Here is a 22,122-nt window from a genome sequence, read left to right as displayed (position 1 = left end):
ATGGAACAGTCTGTACTTACAGTTTGTAATTATGTAGATGTAACAGGCAGCTACTGTTACACATATGCATCAGACCGAGTCTGTTACACAGCTACTTGTACACTTAAGTACAATCTTGATACACTTTATTTTAAGTAGCTTATGTCTGTGTACTTACATTTATAATTACGTTGTATAAAGCCTGCAACACATGTAACAATCTTTTGGTTACATAAGTAGCTGTGTAACAGACTCGGTCTGTTACATGTGTAACAGGAGCTGCCTATTACATCGACATAATTACAAACTGTAAGTACAGGCTGTTCCATAACTTAGTTACACGGTAAGTACATTTTATTTCATGTAAGTACAACGGCTACTACTAAGTACTTAATTAGGTAATTAGGTAATACAACTGTATTGTGGACACCTTAAAATAAAGTGTTACCTAAAAACTAATTCAAAATATTAATAAAACTATAATAGTATCTCAGTGATTCTAAAATAAGACTGGTACACCTGAAAATATATATAACCAGTCATAAGGGTAAATTTTTATATTTGGCTGAGATACAACTATTTGAAAATCTGGAATCTGATGGTGCAAAAAAAAATCTAAATATTGAGAAAATCACCTTTAAAGTTGTCCAAATGAAGTTCTTAGCAATGCATATTACTAATCAAAAATGAAGTTTTTATATATATACGGTAGGAAATTTACAAAATATCTTCATGGAACATAATCTTTACTTAATATCCTAATGATTTTTGGCATAAAAGAAAAATGGATCATTTTGACCCATACAATGTATTGTTGGCTATTGCTACAAATATACCTGTGCTGCTTATGACTGCTTTTGTGCTCCAGAATCACACAGGGTATTTTTTTATTCATCATCACTTACTCACCTTCATTTTTTCCCCCTGAAAAACACAAGAGAAGATATTTTGAAGAATGTTGAGTTGCAAACATACATGTTTAGAACCACATGTGGATTAAATGACAACAGAATTATTATTTTTGGGTGAACTGTACCTTTAAGCTGGATTACAGCTGTTTTTGTGTTTAGCGAGATCTTCCTCACCACCTGGTACTCTTTAAACATTCATTTGTTTCCCTGCGGACTGATACAAACCTGTGAGAGGAAGATCTGCGGGAAGAGGGAAAGTTTCAGCTGTCTGTTCCAACATCACTCTAATTAGAAGCATTAATCACGCATCCGATTCATTCCATTAACCTGCTAATCTGAGTCATCTCCTAGATACTTATTTCTGTTTTTGTACTTCATTAGCACTGTTAAGACAAACCCAACCGCATGCGCGCACACACACACAAACGCACACATTAGCAGCTGCCAAACCGCAGCGATGCGTGTCACTCCCAACTCCTGCGTGACCCTCATCTGCGGCGGTAATTTTCCCATCTGGAGGAAACAGATCACCATGCCCCGACACGTCAACACATACAACACACCCGTCCCTCGCTGCTGCACGCCTGACGAGTGTTTGCATACACGCTTTCATGAGAATAGATCAATATTGTAGCTCAGACATGTTTTTTTTTCATTGCATTGGTTTTTAAAGGAATAGTTCAGGCAAAAACCTCACCCTCAGGCCATCCAAGATGTAGATGAGTTTGTTTGTTCATCAGGTTTGGAGAAATGTAGCATTGCATCAGTGTCTCAGCAATGGATGCTCTGCAGTGAATGGGTGCCGTCAGAATGAGAGTCCAAACAGCTGATAAAAACATCACAATAATCCACACCACTCCAGTCCATCAGTTAACATCTGGAGAAGACAAAAGCTGAAACAAATCCAGCATTAAGACGTTTTTAACTAAAATACGAGTCTATAATCCATAATAATGCTTCCTCCGATAAAAAAGTGGTCCGGTCTGAATCGGGAGAGAAATCTGCACAGATCAAGCAGTGTTTACAAGCTCTAAACAGTCCAAAACAGCTCTAAACAAATATGTGGCTGGATTTTGATGCGAGAGACGACAGGAGATGGACTTTTTCACTGGAGGAAGCGTTATTATGGATTATGGACATTTTAAAATGCACTTAATGGTTTTGCCAGAAGTGATGGTTTAAAGGGGTCATCGGATGCAAAACCCAGTGTTTTTTTTTTTTTTTTATCCCTATTTTAAAACCCACTTTCTCAAATCAGGCTGTTCTGAGATTTCTGTCAGAATGACGTAGTTCTGTACAGGCCCCTCCCACGATAGTTGATTGACAAGACCGTTTTACCTTAGCCCCGCCCTGAGTGAGCTGAGAGCTGTCCGCCGACTCCGGTACAGGGGAAGACAAGATGTCTCCGATTAAGCGATTGAAGCGTTTAATTGTTGGATGTAATAATGAATATAGCAGTCGTCATTTACTCCTGACATCTGAGCCGCTGTAGACGCAGAGGATTAACGTTACTTTCATTTTGAAGGTATGCTGGCTGAATGCGTCTATGTTCGCGTGAATCTTTGCAAATCGCCTTTCCTAATAATGTGCTAGTTAGCCAGTTTTGTGGCTGAAGTTTAGTATGCTCCATAGATATATATACCTAGATGCCTCGTTATGGACGGCATATGTTTCTATGGGCCGCGATATGTAAGGATTAATGTAATTTTTGGAACAATCTGCAAATCTTTGATCGCATTGACTGTGTGCGTCTACAGCAGCAAGTCATACGCTTGTATATCTTTGAATAGTCATTGATTATTATGGTAAATGCGAGATGGCTGACGTGTCAATGTATCTGGAGCGGTCGAATAAGGAATCTACAAATATCTATGGTCTGCTCGTCACCCCACGGAAGAGAGGGGCGGAGTCAGCAGAGCTCATTAGCATTTAAAGCAACATGAACTAGAACAGCGTGCTGAAAACAGAGCTGATTTTGACAGGGTAAAGAAGGTGTTTTTTACACTGCCATTGAGAAATTTTAACCAAAGTATGTTATAGACTTTTCATTAAGACCCTAAAGAATCATATCAACTTGTGTAAAATGGGCATCCGATGACCCCTTTAAAGTTAAAAACATCTTAATGCTGGATTTGTTTCAGCTTTTGTCTTCTCCAGATGTTAACTGATGGACTGGAGTGGTGTGGATTATTGTGATGTTTTTACCAGCTGTTTGGACTCTCATTCTGACGGCACCCATTCACTGCAGAGCATCCATTGCTGAGACACTGATGCAATTAGTGTTGTCACGGTACCAAAATTTCAGTATTCGGTACCGATACCAGTGAAAATCCACGGTTCTCGGTACCAATTTCGGTACCACATGCTAATTAAAAACACACTATTTTTAATAATAGTCAAACAAAAATAAAATTTACAAAAATCAATGCCATTTTTTCATACTTATTTAAATTGTGTTTCAAGTTTTTCCGCAAGTAATCAAAGTATGAAAAACAGTAAACAGTAAAGTTTCACCCAAATTTAATTTGTCTTTTAATTAATGAAATTTAAACATTTTATTTTTTGGGTAAATAAAGGGGATTTACTATTAAAATTAAAATATGGAAGAAATATTGTGTGATTATTTCTTTAAAAATATATATTTTTTTATCAACAGTAGTAATAGTATCACATACATTCTACTAAATAATAGTAATATATTTTTGGCACAATGTCTTTAAGATAAACTTTTATCTTGACGGGTTGCCGTGAATACCTTTAAATTTCTGTGTGTAGCTATATGATATGAAGCTGGTTTTACTCAAATGGAACGGTAGAATACTCGTGAAGGGACTCTCAGAGCAGTTCTGTAGATGTTGTTTATGTATTTATGTCTTCATTGAGACGGCAGATGCTGAAATAACCGCGAGCATCGCGCTTCAGTGTAAAAAAAACAAAAAAAAACGCGTCTCTGCCATTCATTCATACATTCACACACACAGAGACTCGCAGAACATGCGGGATTCATATCTGAATCGACTTTTGCGGCTTAATATTTACAGATACTAGTCCATGTCGCGATTTGATTAAAGTGCAATGACCTACTTTTGATTAATTCATCCAAACTTTGACAAATTCCGTGACATTCCGTGCTAAGCTCCGTTTTTATAACTGGATTCCGAGATTCCGTCCGCGTTTTCTGCATCGCGGAAATCATAGGTCCGTACGCGTCAAGAACCGGGTCGACTGGGTACTCGGTACCACCGGTACTTAAAAAAACCTGGTACCGTGACGTTTTCATTTTTTTAGTACCGACTTGGTACCGAAGTACCGGGTCTTTTGACAACACTAGATGCAATGCTACATTTCTCTAAATCTGATGAAGAAACGAACTCATCTACATCTTGGATGACCTGAGGGTGAGGACTTGATCAGGAAATTTAAGTGTTTTGCTGAACTATTTCTTTAAATGCCGTCTAGAGACAGATGTGAGTTTATTAATGTTTTTTTTTTTCTCAAGAGTCTCCATTTGTCCTCCATTTCATCTCATTGCTGTCTTATCTGGGGTGGATTATTTATAAATTTGCTTCCTTTATAGAATAGACATTTTAGAAAAAGTCTGTAACATAATTGCTGATTAGTTTTGTGTTTCCTGTCAGAGAAGCGTTTTAAAAACAGCTTACTAAAGAAGATAATTATCATATGGTGGGTGATAAAAATGTTTTCAACTTATTTCATAACAACATTTATCAAACAGTTACAAAAGGTCAACAATTCCTTCCCTCGTGAATTTCAGGTAATAACCGTCTCAGTGTTGCCGATTCTGTACGTCGCCGTATAAAACACCAAACCTGTTCTGGATCAGCACATTCTGGCAATCAGCGCTCGGCGGGAGATCCATAGAGATCAATCTTTTCTTTTCCTCTCCACAGTTATTATGCAGAACTATAAAGGATGAAAGTGGTTACAGGCAGCTCTGGAAGGAGGTTTTTAAAAATCTTTTTGTGTTTCGTATAATAAGTCATTTAGAAACGCCGCCAATTCCGGGCTGCGGCGAGGAGCCTTATTACCGTGAGATGGAGAACATGGAGACAGACTGCTGAGGTCAAAATACATGATTCATAATGCAAATTTAGATGTAATTCTCTAAGCAGATTTGAGCTGCGTTTGATTTAATTCACTTCGTTCATAAACGTCTCAATAGACAAATGAAGCCGTGATGAAGCTGACTTGTTTTATTCAGAATCATATAGTGTTAATATTTTCATATTCAAATGTGCTCAGTTATAACTACACAATCGATTTATTTATTTTTTTCCCTGTATTTGCAATAAAGAGGGCTTGTGTTATGATCATTGTGAATGATTCTGGGCTCATAATGTGCTGTGATTGCATTTCAGATATGAACTCGACCTTCTAACGCAGGATCTTAGCTGAAATGAAAGCTCGTGTGTGACGGATTTGGACGCTTTGCACAAGCAGCAGCGCAAAATTATGCTCCTCACGTGAAGGTCACAGGAGATTTGGTTCACAATTGGCTCCACTAGAGTTTCAAGTCAGCATGTTTCTAAGGTACCGTCACAATACGCTAGAGAGTATAAAATACATGCATTTTTAGTTTGGGGTGATTAGGGTGTTTTCGAAAAAAGTTCTCTGCTCACCCAGACTGCATTTATTTAAACAAAAATACAGTAAAAATTGTGAAATATTGTTATGATAATATGCTGATTTGCTGCTCAAGAAATATTCGTGCTGCACAATATTTTTGTGAAAACTGACACATTTTTATTTTTTAGGATTCACAGATGAATAGAAAGTTCAAATGAACAGCATTTATTTGAAATAGAGATCTTTTGTAACATTATAAATGTTTGATTAGAAAATTCTTGAAATTGGAAATACTTTTAAGAAATACTTTAAAAAGACATCTCATTTAAAAGGTATGTGTGTGTGTGTGTGTATGAGTACTTTTTGTCTTTTGTTTGAAAAAATACTGAAAAATCATTACTAATTTTAATTGTCTGGAGAGTGCATATGATGTTAAATGCAGTCTTTATAGGCTGCTGATGTCGTTTTAGAACAAAAGCGTTGTATTTTGCTGCAAGAATAGGGTCTAATGTAATTCTTTCAGCACGAAGTGGCAAGTCAGTTTCTGTGCGAGAGCAGAAGTCGTGATGGGAAGCTTCTGTCTCATGCAGCAAAGAGAATCTCATACGCCATTCACACCATGAGACGAGAGATAAAGGGACCCCTGTAAAACTGAAGACGGCAGCACTCAGTTGGACATGACAGTCATTTGACTCCAGCTGGAAGAGGGAAGATCCGAACAGTCACTTTAACACCGGGCCGCAGAAATTGAGTCAGGCGGAAAAAAACGAGAATAATTGAGGCAGTATCTGCACATGGCCAGTCGTGCTGCTTTAGACGAAGATCTGCTGGATGTGACGGTCTGACGGAGAGGACCAGTACTTCTGCAGGGAAGGAAAGAAGTAGAAAGACCAGGCAGTTATTTAGTTATTTAATTATTCAGCACTTAAAGGTGCTTCTCCTAGAAGTACATATTAAAGGATATGAAGAAATGTGTATTTAAAGGTGCTGTATGTAGAATTGACACCCAGTGGTTGAACTAGGTATTGCAGTCCAAATTCAAAATATTGGAGACGTTTTTTTTTCACCTGGCCCATCCTCCTCAGACTTGACGCACACGCAGGTTGCCAGATTAACGACACCAACAAGAACGAGAGCACATGCCGATGAATGAAATTAAATACATTGTGCTTTCCGCCAACTGGCAACCCGCGGTGCTGAAATACAATTGGGTGAACTGGCAGTGGGCGGGTTTCACAAACCATAACAAACAAAGAAATTACGGGCCGGAATGCACATTTTCAAAGGAGAATAACTGACTGTAGCATTGTTTTTCAGATAAACAAGTATGTTAACTTGGCATGTTTCTTAAATATCTGCAAATATATTATGGTATTTTTATGCTTTAGTAAAGTCAAAATCCTACATACTGCACCTTTAATCATCAAAAGTGCATTATGACACATTAACTGCAGGATAATGAAATGGCATTTTTAACTACTCAAATGAAAATGTTTTTGCTTTTTCATAGACTTCATTTAGTTCCCAGTTAATTTGTTGTTTAATTTCAGGATCAGATGTTTCTCTTAATTTTCTTTTGAAAAATAGACACAAATTAGTTAACTGCCACTGATGGGGCTTTTTTACATTTTGATTTCGGAAGAATTTGAGGAGAATGTTTAAGATCTTGACTTGATTGCTGACAAATCTGAGCCAGGGTTATTATAGTTAACTAAAACTAAAACCATTAAAATAATTCATTACTTGGAGAAAAAAAAGAAAGAAATGGTAACTGAAATAACATAACACATATATATATATATAGAGCTACATTTAACTAAAATTAAGTAAAGTAAAACTAATAAATAAAATAAATAAAAAGCAAAATGGTAAAAAAAAACTGAAAATGACAAACAAACAACTAAATAAACGACTAAATCTTAACTTAAAAAATAAAGATTTTAAAATAAAATCTAATTGAAAATATTAACAAAACTATAATAGTTTCAGTGTCAAGTTTCGACATACTAGTTTTTGTTAATATTATAAATTAAATTACATTTTTTATAATTTTGTTAATTTTGGTTTAGTAATTTTGCGTGTTTTTGTCATTTTATTAGTTGTCATTGTTTTTAAACATATCTATATTGCTTTTATTAATTGTTATTTCTTTTATTTTAGTTATTTTATTACATGAAGTTAAACTAAATATAGCTGAATTAAAGTTTTATTTTATTTTATTATTTCAGTTAACATTTTAAGTAACAAATTTGTTCAGATTTTTATAGTTTTAATTTTAGTGAATAGTATATCAGCGATCAATAAACATAATACTGATATTTGCCTGGTTTGCGATTTCTGATGTGGTACAGGTTAAAAAAACTAGATTTGTCTATTAAGTAATGTTTGATATTGTGGCAAATCTGAGCACAGTTTGAGACATTGATCTCGTCTCATTTCATCTCACTCGTGTCTGAGAAAATATCCTCGTATCTCCTCGAGTAGATGTCAGATCTCTTGTCCACATCAATAGCCCATCTCTAAGCCTTTACTGCGTGTTAATTGACATTATGCGATTTAATATTGACTGTTGGTTAATTTTTTATGACCTTCTAATGGAAAAGAGCTTGAGAAATCGCATGCATCCCTTCAGTGTTACTTTTGTAGCCGGTCACAGAGCGAATGTGTTTACTGGCCGAGCTTTAATCCAATTACAGCCTCAGCAAACATGACGGCTAAACACATCCTTATCAGCCGGCCTCTACCGGCGCTCGCTCGCGTGATGGAGGAGAGCTAAAGCCTGCCTTTGTTGTCACGGTCAGAGATTTCCTGAGATGATTATAGGACAATTTTCGTAGAGACGCCGAAACAATCTGTTTCAGTGAGATAACAAGGTGGTGATTATGCACCTACACGCCGGAGATTTGTGTCAAAACAAATCACAGCCGAACCTGATGAATTCAGCGGTCTGGCATTGTAATTCTGCTCAGCGTACCGGCGGGTTTTGAATCTTTAGATCAGTCGAAGACGCAGAGGAACGTCGACCTGCTGGAGTTTGCGCACAATATGGAAGCTAATTGCGGTTCAGTGTTTGTAAACACAGATAAACAGTGAAGCTTCAGAGTCTTTGAGCATCTTTCTCTCTCTGTGTGTGTGTCTGTACTGCTGTTCTGTCTCATGTGAGCTCTTCATTGTGTATTGCATGCAAAATACATCTCTAAATTGATCTGCTTCATGCAATCAATGCAATGCGTTTCTCTGTATTACAACAAATTATGTCTCTAACCATGCAAAGGTCATTGGTTCCATTCAAGTCGCTTTGGATAAAAGTGTTCGCCAAGTAGCTTTGTTTTAGAACAAGATACTTTGTTTTGAGTTTTTGCCTAATTTTGGATTGAAGTGCCACTAAATGTTTTGTTTAAATCTGTAGAAACATGAAATAATAGATCATATTTGATCCATCAGGCTTTTATGGCTCATATGGTCTGATAATGAGAATATGGAGGAAGAAACAGTTGAAACTCAAACTGAGCAAAAAATGCAATTTGGTGCAGATTCTGCTGTTTGTAATGTAAATCAGTGAGATCTTTATAACAGTAGAGCAGAGCCTTGCATAAAATGATCTAAATATCAGTCATCACTTTATATTTTCAATAATATGTCTTATAAGATGAAAAATGATCCAAACATATAATGCAATGCAATGCTGATGAGAGATGAAGAAATAAACGCTCCTCAGAAGTTGTGAGATGTTTTGGAGGCTTTGTTTTGAGAAACAGTGAAAGTAAAGCTTCTGGAAACAAACGCTCCTCAGAAGATCCTGATGATCAGATTTGAGACGCACTGATTTTTCTTAAAACAACGATTGATGGAGAATCAAGTAAAGCTGAGCTGCTTCGGTCCAACAAGTGTTCATCTGGATATATGACTGCAGTTATTCTGATGTTTACTTGATCAAAATCAGTCAAGATTTGACACGAGAAGCAGCAGCTGAAGCTGGACGTTTGTACAATTACGCTAAAAGAGCTTTTACTGGATAAAAAATCTCTAAACTATCAATCAGACGACAGAAGACATGGAGGGGAAACAGGTTTAACAGCAAAGTTTTGATCTTGTTGATCATTTTGAGACCTTAGAAATTGTCAATAATAATTAAATATGATACAGTAGGATTTATAGGGTTAATTTACATGGTGATCAGAATGTTTCTTGGCTGAAATACATGGCAAACTGGTCCCGGCTTAAAGGTTTGGCTGCGTGAGACTAGTATTATCCTGATGAATTAAGGAGAGATTAGAGAGAAAGCAGGCTTCCCTTACTATTGAGCGTATTTAGAGTTGGTGATTTGAGCAATTAAGTATTAAGGTTTTTAAGTACTATGCACATGAATGAGACACAAATCATGTGCTTTTCTTTGAGCAGAAAATGAAAACAGTTAAAAAAACCACAGATTTGCATTGAAGAAGGATCTGAGCCGAAACTAGAGCGCAGAATATCATGTAGACGTGGGGCCGAAAATCTTCTTAAGTTCTTAAGGTAAATTCCAATAAATTCACAATGAAGAATGTGCAATTCTTGAAAAATACTAAAGTCCTCAAATAGTTTCTTATGAAAATCATATCTTATCTTGAGAAGAAAAGGAGAGGTCTTTATGGTGGTTCTTGCTGAAGACTTGCTGATCAACTCCTCAAAAACACACCAAAGACCGTCTTTATGCGCTGCTTGCAGAATATGAAAACATAACAAGCAATATATGTACATAGCATTACTCTGTGATGCTTAATAGTTTGAAATAACCCAATAAGTTCATTAAATACCTTACTTTTTGGTTCTTTAGAATGATTTTTAAGAAGGGTCTTTTGTCTAAAAAACCTAAGAAATCTAAAGAAAACAGATAAGTAACATCAAGTATTTTGGAGAATTTTGCTTTTTTTGGGAGCTCTTTTACTTAATTAATTAATGAATTAGAAGAAAATGGCAGCTAGGATGATTTTTATTTTTAACCCTCTGGTGCTGCTCATGTGGAAGTCAAAAATGTCTTTTTTTTGGTGTTATATTTTAGTTCGATAATGTTTTTATTTAATAATGAGGCAACACCAGTAATATAATGAAACATTTTCTAACAAAACATTCACAATCACAAAAGTACATTATTTGCGTTGTTTTTTTGTTTAAAGCCTTGCCGGTTAAACATTTCATTCGCGTGCTGTTCTGACATCCGCTTTTTCAGAGCGCGTGCACTGAAGCGTGTGTACACTAAAACAGCACATGATTACTTATCTTAGTTATCGTCTGATTGCGCTAATACTGTCAAACACACACAAGGTTTACATATGAACACAGTTATGTCTAAAGTGAAAGTAAACAGTTGAGAGAGAAACAGATGCGTGCAGGTCTTAAAGGGACAGAACTAAACATGCTGCCGATTTTCAATAAAGGGATAGTTCACCCAAAAAATTTAATTCTGTCATTATGTACTCACTGTCATGTTGTACCAAACCTGTATTAATTTTTTTTTTAATTCTTAAAAATAGTAAATGATGTTTATCTGAAAGTGTAACAGTGCAGACAGGTTTTCTGTAAGGGGTAGGTTTAGGGTTAGGGAATAGAAAATATCATTTGGTCAGTATAAAAGTAATAGAAGTCTATGGAATGTCCCCACAATTCACAGAAACAAATGTGTGTGTGTGTGTGTGTGTGTGTGTGTGTTCACATTCTGATGTATTAAGAAATTAAAAAAATAATAATTTTTTTTTTTTGTCAAAAACGACACCAGGGGGTTAAGAATGTTTCCTGAATCCAGCTAGAAACCACCTAGCAACCACCCAAATCACCCTAGCAACCGCATAGCAACACACAGACCAATCAATTACCTCCAGCAGGTGTGGTGAAATCAGCCATATATTTTCTGAATTCCCAACTAGCACAGCGGTGTCAGAGCTCCTGTGATGGAGCGACATCAGCGAACGCTGTTCCAAAGAAACACGACACACTTAAAGCTCCAGGTGTGATTTACTCGGCACCTCCGCCGTTCCTCCAAACCCTGAGCGTTTGGGGTTTTTCTGCAGTCGAGCATGAAACTAGCCCTTTTCTGATGAGTGGAGCGGCCCCGAGTCCCTCCAGCAGGATTTATTGCATAACGGCGCCTGGAGCAAAGGGCTCTTGTGGCGCTCTTATCTGCAGGCGCTGCCGCGTGTTATAGATGAGTGTGAACGCGCACAGGTACCGCAGAGCTGATTAAAACAGTCACACACCGCGCTCTGATAGCCAATGATTCCCTACAATGATTCACAATAACAATCCCACATCCGGACCTGCGTTTATCTCCCAATCTCCTGACAGCTAATTTATTAGCGCTGCTTGGGGTTGGGATAAACCTCTAACCCTGAGCATGAGTTTAGCTGCATATCCTCACGTCGTTTGTGCTGCGATGCTTGAAATCATGTGGTTTGTTGAGGGAAGATGTGCTGTTTCTGTTGTAGCTGATCTAGTTTTGGTGATAAAATGGGCTAAAACATTGAAGGATGGACTCGAGCCGTATCATAGTGACTTTGAGGTCAAGTCTTTTGATTTATTTATGTATGATTTATGTATACTAAATATTTTATGTAGATGAAAATTTCAGCATCACATTCAGTGTTACATTGAAGCCAAAAATATAGGGCATTAATGAAAAATGTATGTATTTTATTTTAATTTTTAAAATACTTTTAGTTAAGTATATTTATCCTGCCTCAAATGGCAACACCAAGTTCATGGGTTTGATTCCCAGGGAAAGCATAAACTGATCAAATATATGTATTTTCTGTAGATATATACCTTAATATACATACATAAATTCTCAAACAAGAAATTAGAACAAATAAATAATTTATTAAGTAATTAATTATTTTAAAAAATGACAAATACACACCGAAAAATACTAAACTTGAACTAAAATTGCAATGAAAATGGAAAATAAATACAAAATTCAAAATATATATAGAAAAAAATGATTAATTTGTTTAATTTGCATATCAAAGTTGATTTAATGAAGTGTTTAATTGATTAACATATCTTATAAAACTGGATAAAGCTATGAAATCCTGACTAGATCCCGAGTTGCGTGTGCAGGAGGACATACGAGGATAGGCAGGAAATGAACGTCCGCCTCGATATTAAAACCGTCTCCTGATGTCGGCGCTCCGTACGCTTCTGACAGACGCCTGTAATAGAATACTGTGGTGATTCAAAGATCACCTCTGCTTTACCTCGTGCTCAACATCTGATTCAATTTAGATCCTTCCTCTGAGAAAAAGCAGGTGAAAGAGCGAGAGAGAAGCAGCCTAACCCTCACGAGAGAGCGATCTGAAGCAGCATCTTCATTAACGCTCACTCATGCGTGATGCACATATAGCACTGCTCACGTGAGGCTCAATTAACGCTCACGCTTGATGCTTATAGGGTCTGACATCTGCCACAACACACCAGACTTACTCTATGTGTCTAGATAGACACTACCATTCAATTTTTTTCAAAGAAATTAATGCATTTATTCATCAAGGATGCAGTAAATTGATCGTAAGTGACAGTAAAGACATTTATAATGGTACAAAAGGTTTTCAACTTTGATAATATTCAGAAAAGTTTCTTGAGCAGCAAATCAGCATATTAGAATGATTTCTGAAGGATCGTGTGACACTGAAGACTGGAGTAATGATGCTGAAAATACAGCTTTGAATCACAGAAATCAATAAAAATTTTCAAGATATTCACATAGAAAACAGTTATTTTAAAATTTAATATTTCTGTTTTTAATCAACATTACTCTTAATATTAGTTTGTAGGTTTTTTATTTTTTTTTTATTTATAATTTTTTTTTTAATTCTTGGTGAGCAGAATAGACTAATGGAAGTTTGTTTCCGGCACTGAATAATAAAAATAATAATTAAAAAGAAATATATATATATATATATTTTTTTTTTTTTAAGGTAATTTTTAATTTATTTAAAGCTTTTTGCAATTTTGTTTATCAATATATGTTTATATCCTTGTTTATATCTCTCTGACACGTAAACTTTTGCATTGAGTTGCATTGCCAGAATTGTAAGGTAAAAAGTTGCAGTTACTATTTTTTTATTCCATGGCAGAAACAAATAAATAAATAAAAATTGAATTGCCAGATTTAAACTCGCAATTTTGAGAATAAAAGTCAAACTTGTCAGATATAAACTCATAATTGCAAAAAAAAATAAAAAATCAGAATTACCCTTTTTATTTATTATTATTATTACTATTATTTTACTTTTTTACAATAAAAAATAGAATTACAAGATGTAAACAAAATTTTGAGGAAAAAAGTCAATTAAGAGATTAAACTCAGAATTACAAGAAATTAAGTCGGAATTATGTTCATTCTGTTTATTCTGTCATGGAATTAAAAAAAAAAAAGTAGGCTAATTGCAGCTTTTAGAAAGAGTTAAAATTGTGAAAAATAAACTCATAAAGAATTATGAGGAAAAAAGTCACAATTATCTTTTTTTTTTTTTTTTAATTCCATGGCAGAAACTGCTTTCCATACAGATGTTTTTTTTTTTCAAAAACATTTTAAAAATTATACTAACTGAACTTTTTGAACATACTTGAAAGTTCCTCATAACTTATATTACTCACAGAAACAGTACAAGCTAACAACAAAAAGTATCTAACTGCACTGAAGCTAATTACTGTATATCAGATGATATCATGTATTTGTGCAATCAGAACAGTATTGCAGCAGTGCATTCTGGGATTGGCTTACACCTACTCTGGAATCAAGTAGCGTATCCTGACACAATAAAGCTAGATTTCTCCCACTTTATTCAACCAATCCAATATCCAGTGTCTGATTATAATAGGACTCATTTAGTTTAGAATCGTGGCTCGTTTCTAGTTTTGGGATGTTATTTGCTTATCGCAGTTTGAAGTGTCTTTAAAACAACCAAAAAGTGCTGCTCTTGTTGTTTTTGTTGAAGTCATTCTGACACACAGTTCCTGCGTCGCAGGCCCGTATCCCTGCAGAAATAGAGGCGAACACAAGCTGTCACGCACGTGATAAGAGCTGCAGACGACGTTTAAAGCAGCTGAATGAATGCTGAAACAGCAGCCGCGCGCTCGATCAATAGAGTCTGAGATGAAGGCTTGGTTGGGGTCTTTTACAAACCAATAACAGCCCACGATGAGTTCACTGCACTGTGAGAGAGACAAAGTATCAAAGAGCAGAAAATCAAAAACATGAGCCGCTTTAGCAGCGTTAACCGTGAGATCACTGAAGAATTAAGTCGTTTAACATCCACGGCCGCAGAGAAAGTGACAGGAGGAACATACGGCTGTAGCTTTAAAATATCCACCTAAACAAGGTCATAGTAAGTTCATTCTAATTTTAGCACTTTAACTTAAATTAATCTTAAATTCTTTACATTAAAAGAATTTTAAAAATTTTAACATAAAATTGAAGGAATTTAAAATATTAATTCCAAAAATATGAAAAAAAAAAAAAAAGAAATGTAAAAAATATAAACTTGTGCTCTTAACCTATAATGTCTTTAGTATTTTCTTTATTCTAATGTTTTAGAGTGGCAAACCAACTAAGAACAAAAAATTAACATTTACAGCTGGAATAATTCTGAATAAATGATCAGTTTTTCAGGAGTTATTGCAGCACCTGGAAACACGGCAAACAGCAAATGAACATGATTCATTTTGAACATGATTCAAAATTCACATCTTTCACTCTGTATTGTGATATTGTGATAAAAGAATCTAATATGACTTGCATCTAAAATTGTACTTTGAATATTTGATCCACTATATTGAGACGCATGTGACGTATTGCACAGGAATCATCTGTCTTATTTTAATAGTGTAGGAAAAGCTCAGCCGATCTGGATCTCATTGCTGGTTTTACAGACTCATGTTTCTAGATCAGACTTTATTCACAATGTTCAAAAGCTTGGAATAATTATGATTAAAAAATTTTTTTGAAGTCTCCTCTATCAGCAAGGCTGCATTTATTTGGTTAAAAATGCAGTAAAAACTGTGAAATATTACAATTTATAATAACCGTTTTCTATGTGAATATATAGTACGATGTAATTTATTTCTGTGATGTGCAGCTGTATTTTCAGCATCATTACTGCAGTCTTCAGCGTCACATGATCTTCAGAAATCATTCTAATATGCTGATTTGCTGCTCAACAAACATTTCTGATTATTAGCAACTTTGAAAACAGTCGTGCTGCACAATATTTTTATTCCAAACACATAATTGCAAATATATTTACTCCAGACTTTCTCTTTCTGTCTGTTTTGATTGTTGACTGAAAACAGTATGTTGCTGTGAGTTGCAGTATGTGTGTGTGTTGTCTGCATTACAGTATAACACACACGCGCACACACACACACACACACACACACACAGAATATCAGCCGCTCTGCCGCTTCCTCAGTATTCATCTGACATCAGCACAAAGCCTTTCATCAGAGAGACAGAGAGAGCGAGACAGACAGGAGAGGATGAGAACAGAAAGAGAGAGAGAGAGAGAGAGAGACAGACAGGAGAGGATGAGAACAGAAAGAGAGAGAGAGAGAGAGAGAGACAGACAGGAGAGGATGAGAACAGAGAGAGAGAGAGAGACAGACAGGAGAGGATGAGAACAGAGAGAGAGAGAGAGAGAGAGACAGACAGGAGAGGATGAGAACAGAAAGAGAGAGAGAGAGAGACAGACAGACAGGAGAGGATGAGAACAGAAAGAGAGAGAGAGAGAGAGAGAGAGACAGGAGGATGAGAACAGAAAGAGAGAGAGAGAGACAGACAGACAGGAGAGGATGAGAACAGAAAGAGAGAGAGAGAGAGAGAGAGAGACAGACAGGAGAGGATGAGAACAGAAAGAGAGAGAGAGAGAGAGAGAGAGAGGGAGGAAGGAAGGTCTAAGTGAACACATTTAATGTCCGGTTAATGTTTGATGTGTGAAATTCTGAAGGATAGAGTGAGAGTTAGAGAGAGAGAGAGAGAGAGAGTTCTACATTCTCTCCTGATTAAATATGTACTGCAGTGAAAGTGCTGAATGCAGACAGTGAGTAAAAATAGACCATCATGCAACACTACAGTTCAACAGATCCATGAAGCTGCTGCAGTCTTCACACAAACAGCTGACAGTATGAAGCACACGACACTCGTCTGTAGTTCTGAAGAACATGTGAGGAATGTGTTTCTAGAGCGACACAGCGATGATACACCGATGCTGAGTGGTTGTTGGTATGTTGCTATGCGGTTGCTAGGGTGTTCTGGGTAGTTCCTAGGTAACCTTCAAGTTTCAATAATATTCTGCTCTTGCTGTAAAAAGTCACATCCTTAAAAAACATTATCTGTCTATCTATCTATCTATCTATCTATCTGATCGTTGATGATCCGTACGGACCAGACGCCACGGTTCGGCACGCATGTGATTCGCGGATTAACTGTTAAGTTCAAACAGTATAGACTGAAAGTTATCATTTGCACGTGTTTACCACTTTACACATTCAAGCAATTTCAGACCATTCAGATGAAGGAGAAATCGAAGCGGGACTCGCTCAGCCGCTGCCGCACACACCCAAAGTGTGCAGAGAGAGAGAGAGAGAGCGGCACGATTCAGACAACGCCTCAACGGATGGATACATACACACAAAGTTATGTGAAAATACACAGTAGGTTATGTCCATGTCTTAAGTTAACGTATACAGCTGACAAAAAAAACAAAGTTAAGTTGTGACCCATACTCGAAATTGGTGCTCTGCATTTAACCCATCCAAGTGCACACACACAGCAGTGAGTAGTGAACAAATGCACACACACGCACACGGAGCAGTGGGCAGCCTTGCTCCAGCACCCGGGGAGCAATTAGGGGTTCAGTGCCTTGCTCAAGGGCACCTTAGTCATGGTACTGAAGGTGGAGAGAGTGCTGTTCATTCACAATCCCCACTGGCGCAAGAATCAAACCAGCAACCTTCAGGTTACAAGCCTGACTCCCTAACCATTAGGCCACAACTACCCCTTTTGTGTTATTGTTATTGTTGCCTATAATTTATTAAATTAATAAATATATAAATAATTAAATTAAATTAAATTAAATATATTGGGAAGTCGTGGCCTAATAGTTAGAGAGTCGGACACGTAACTCAAAGATCGTGGGTTCAAGTCTCCGGTCCGGCAGGGATTGTAGGTGGGGGGGAGTGAATGTACAGTGCTCTCTCCACCTTCAATACCACGACTGAGGTTCCCTTGAGCAAGGCCCTGGACCCCCAACTGCTCCCCGGGCTCCGCAGGAAAAAAATGGCTGCCCACTGCTGTGTGTGTGTGTTCACTGCTGTGTGTGTGTGTGTGTGTGTGTGTGTGTTCACTGCTGTGTGTGTGTGTGTGTGTGTGTTCACTGCTGTGTGTGTGTGTGTGTGTGTGTGTTCACTGCTGTGTGTGTGTGTGTGTGTGTGTGTTCACTGCTGTGTGTGTGCACCTAGGATGGGATGAATGCAGAACACTAAGGCTGTACATCTATGCTTGGAATGTGTGCAATTGTTCTTGTTGTATTACTGACTTTAGTAGTTAAGCTAGTAGTTTCTGCTGGTCTATAGAAGTACTTAAAGTAAGCTTTTAGTAATAAATGAAAAGCAAACTTTTTTCTTTTTTTTTTGCCGATCCGAAAAATGATCCGATCAGTGACTCAAAATCCATAGTATGATCCGAACCGTGAGTTTTGTGATCCGTTGCACTAGAACTAACTATCTATCTATAGATCTATCTATCTATCTATCTATCTATCTATCTATCTATCTATCTATCTATCTATCTATCTATCTATCTATCTATCTATCTATCTATCTGTCTATCTGTCTGTCTGTCTGTCTGTCTGTCTGTCTATCTATCCATCTATCGTTCTATTGTTCTATCCATTTAAATTTAATTCAAATTTCAACTTCCAGTGTGTTGGCACCAATTCATGTTCACACTTGTGAATTTAGAGAGAATCTTCAGTTCTGAACTCGGTTCAATCCTGATATCTATCCAGCTGTCTCTCCGTCCATCCGTGCAGCTCTGGAGGGTGAGTGATCGGCTCTGACATCACAGGACAGATATTTGCTTGATGTTTGTTTGAAGAATGAATCCGTAACGGCTCGCCACTCTTTGACAGAGGTCACACCCTGCGAGCCGTCACACACACAGGGCTGTGACTCTGGCCTGGAGCTGCTGGGGCATGCTGGGAAAACCATATGTCACATGCTAGCTTCAGTGAAGGCCACGGCGCCATCCGCCTGCACACACACACACACACACACACACAGAGGTCTAATTATCAGAGCTCTCTGACAGTTTAAGCGAGCGACGCAGCATGCCTTTAGATGCGAACAGAGGAAAAGAAAGAAAGAAAATTCTCCGCCTGCAGCACACCTCATCCTGTTTCATTATTCCTCATGTTTCATTATTCATGTGAAGGATGTAACAATGAAAAACAACCACTGCAGTGCCACCTGGAGCTGTTTATTTATTACATTTTGGATTTTTATTTTAACCGATTGACAGGCTTGCAAAAAAGATTTCTTTAATAACTCCTAGATGGCAATAAGATTAAATGGAGCACAAATGAAGACTATGCACTCTGCATATCAGATGTTTCTCCTGAATAAAAGACCCCAGTAACCTCACCTTTAGAGTTTCAAAAGTGATCTCAATAAAGTCTCTAACTGTGCTCAGAGATTGCCTGCATATTAACCCACAGGAAGGATAAATGCGATCTCTTTAATATCTCGGTCGCAATTAAGGTTAAATGATGATCAAATGTTTAAGCTCATATCTCAAATTATTATCTTATTATTAACTCATTTGTTTGTCTTTTTTTATCAAATCAGACAAAGTTGGGTAGCACTTTATTTTACAGTCCTGTTACTCATGTGTATAACTAGGTAATAACTATATACTAACCCTGAACCTAACCCTACCCCATGTGTTTACCTTATATTACCAGTACTTTTTAGGTAGGTACACTGTAAGTACATGTAAGTGCACGTACTGTAAAATGAAGTGCAACCCAAAGTTGATACTTAAAAAATAGAAAACAAATGTGAAGGAGTCGGCACACTAGTGCTCGTAAAACATTTAATGAGCTCGTCAAAACAGACTATTGGTGAAAAGCATATAGCTCGAATCCTCACATCTGTTTTGATGAGCCTATTAAATGTTTTCTGGATTTATTTTTTGATTGTGCATCTGATTTTTGTTGTGTTTTTTTTATTATTGTTTTGTTTATTTGAAAATGCAAATGCATGCATTATATGATTGTTTGAAAGTTGATACTTAAGCCGAAATGAACTAAGAACTCCATTAAGCCTTCTGTGCTCTGAAAAGAGCAATCACTGAGCAATAACCTCTTCCTCTGGGAGAGACTGAGAGAGCATCTGTGTATATGGAGGGAAACAAAGAGCGATGCCATCTTGGATTCTTGATTAGGTGCTTTAAGTGTGTGTGTTTGTCCATTGGCAGAGCATCTAAATGGCCGCAGAGCTGTTTTGCTCTCTGTAGCGTCTGTCGTGGCAAAGTGCCTTGTCTGGGTATCACCATTTTCCTGCTCCAGAAAGGAAGTAACGGCAGACACCCACCGTCATCAAACGTTTCGTCTGGCTAACGCAATGACTCATCGACACATCCAGCCTAAAGGCATTCCAGCTCTGGAAACACTCCGTAAGCAGCCAATACTTGAAATCATCCAGTGGGAATAGTTGGAAAACTGTCCAATGGAATAATTGGCAAAACGCTATTGGGAATAGCTGGATAACTGCTTTTGGGGGATCTGGCAGAAGGGAGGGTTCTCATCATGAGAATGTGTGTGTGACCGCTTTCACCTTCGGCTGTTGAGCTTATTATCCATCACTGTTGTCTGCCAGCGCTGTGGACCAACCCCAGTAAGGGTTATTTCCTGTGGCTTCTGAATAGCGAGAGTCGGACAGCTAACTGTGCATGTTCTTTATGCTAATATTACCCACAAGCAGCCTTGTTTATGACTGATATCTTTTGACATTTTTTTGAGAGAAATTAGAAATGCATTGCAATGGCAGCTTTTAAATGTATAATGAATTTTAAGGTGATTCATTTAGTTCAATCCTGTTGGTATTGCTGTGGTTATGATTAGACTGACTTTCTCAGTTGGTGGTGTGTCACAAATTGGGACTAAAGTGGTTAAAGAATCATGGCTGGGCAAAAAGGGTTAAAGAACCATGACGGAAGCAAAAAAGGGGGTTAAAAACCAGATGTAAGGAAAAAAGGGGTTAAAGGATCATGATGGAAGCTAAGGTGGGGTAAAAGATATAAAGGGGTGAAAGAATTATGATGGAAGCAAAAAAGAGGTTAAACAGTCACAACAGAAGCAAAAAAGTGGGGTAATCAATCATGATAGAAGGAAAAATGGGGTTAAAGAATCAAAGATGTCAAAAAATATGATTTAAGCAAAAAGGGGTTAAATAATTATGAATAAAGGGGGATAAAGCAAAAACATGGCTTAAAGAATCATGAGGAAACAAAAAGGGGTTAAGAACCAGATGTAAGGAAAAAGGGGTTAAAGGATCACGATGGAAGCAAAAGTGAGGTAAAAGATATAAAGGGGTTAAAGAATTATGATGGAAGCAAAAAAGAGGTTAAAGAGTCACAACAGAAGCAAAAAAGTGGGGTAATCAATCATGATAGAAGCGAAAATTCGGTTAATGAATCAAAGGGGTTAAAAATATGATTGAAGCAAAAAAAAAAAAGATTAAAGAATCAAAGGGTAATTGATAATTATCACCAAAGGGGGGCAAAACAGGGCTTAAATAATTATGACGGAAACAAAAAAAGTGGCTTAGAAATCAAAAGTATAATGACAAAAATAAGGGGGTTAAAGAACATTATGGGACCAAAAAAGGGCTTAAGGAATCATTACAGAAGCAAAACAACAACAACAAAAACGGGTTAACGAATCAGGATGGAAGCAAAAAACAGGCATTAGAGAATCAGGACAGAAGAAGGGGACTTAAAGAATTATGACAGGCAAAAAAGGGATTGAAGAATCGTAATGGAAACAAAAAGGGGGTTAAAAATCTTAACAGAAGCAGATTAGCATTGATCAGTTAAATTTGATGCAGCAAAATTACATTTCCCATCATTCTCTGTGACAGTTAAAGAAAGCTAAAATATTCAGACATAGCATCATTCACACACCTAATGCCCATCATGTGCTCTTCATTTTGTCGTACCAGTACTATAATAAAACCTTCCTCTCAGGAATTGAAAAAGAGAAAATGAAAAATGAAATTGCCCAATGTGTCAGTTTTTTTTTTTTTTTTTCAGGCTAAAATGACTTCAGTCATAATAGCGACTCATGAATTTGTACATCAGAACATCCCGGGAGGACTTGAATGAGTTCTTATTATCGGCCCCCTGTGCTAACACTCGCTTCTCGAGTCTGACATCATCAGTGCGCTGCTAATGTCGAACGCCACTGTCACTTTGCATAGTCACTTTAAATAATTTTTTTTTCTTATTGAATATTTTTTTTTTTTGTAGATTCAGTTGCATGGTCATAATTTAGTACGGCATCACAACCTTTGTAGTCTGAGTTTTAAAAGCGAATTCTCACTTACTGGTTGA

The 22,122-nt window shown here is 36.9% G+C and overlaps 1 protein-coding gene across 3 annotated transcripts in view; it reads left to right on the top strand.

Moving 5' to 3' along the window:
* lrfn1 (leucine rich repeat and fibronectin type III domain containing 1) overlaps nucleotides 1-22,122 on the top strand; it is a 167,263-nt gene that overhangs the window by 38,362 nt on the left and 106,779 nt on the right. The window contains exon 1 of one of the 3 annotated variants that reach the window (XM_058745286.1): nucleotides 5,320-5,441. The exons of 1 other annotated variant lie outside the window; for it this stretch is intronic. The gene's annotated coding sequence lies outside the window, so the exon portion shown is untranslated. Of the gene's footprint in view, nucleotides 1-5,319; nucleotides 5,442-16,835; nucleotides 17,163-22,122 lie in introns of those variants that run through there. One more of the 3 variants, XM_058745285.1, reaches the window with a different exon arrangement.

This window comes from Onychostoma macrolepis, chromosome 15 (assembly GCF_012432095.1).
Source record: "Onychostoma macrolepis isolate SWU-2019 chromosome 15, ASM1243209v1, whole genome shotgun sequence".
Lineage (NCBI taxonomy): Eukaryota > Metazoa > Chordata > Actinopteri > Cypriniformes > Cyprinidae > Onychostoma > Onychostoma macrolepis.
This window is presented reverse-complemented; position numbering and strand designations above follow the sequence as displayed.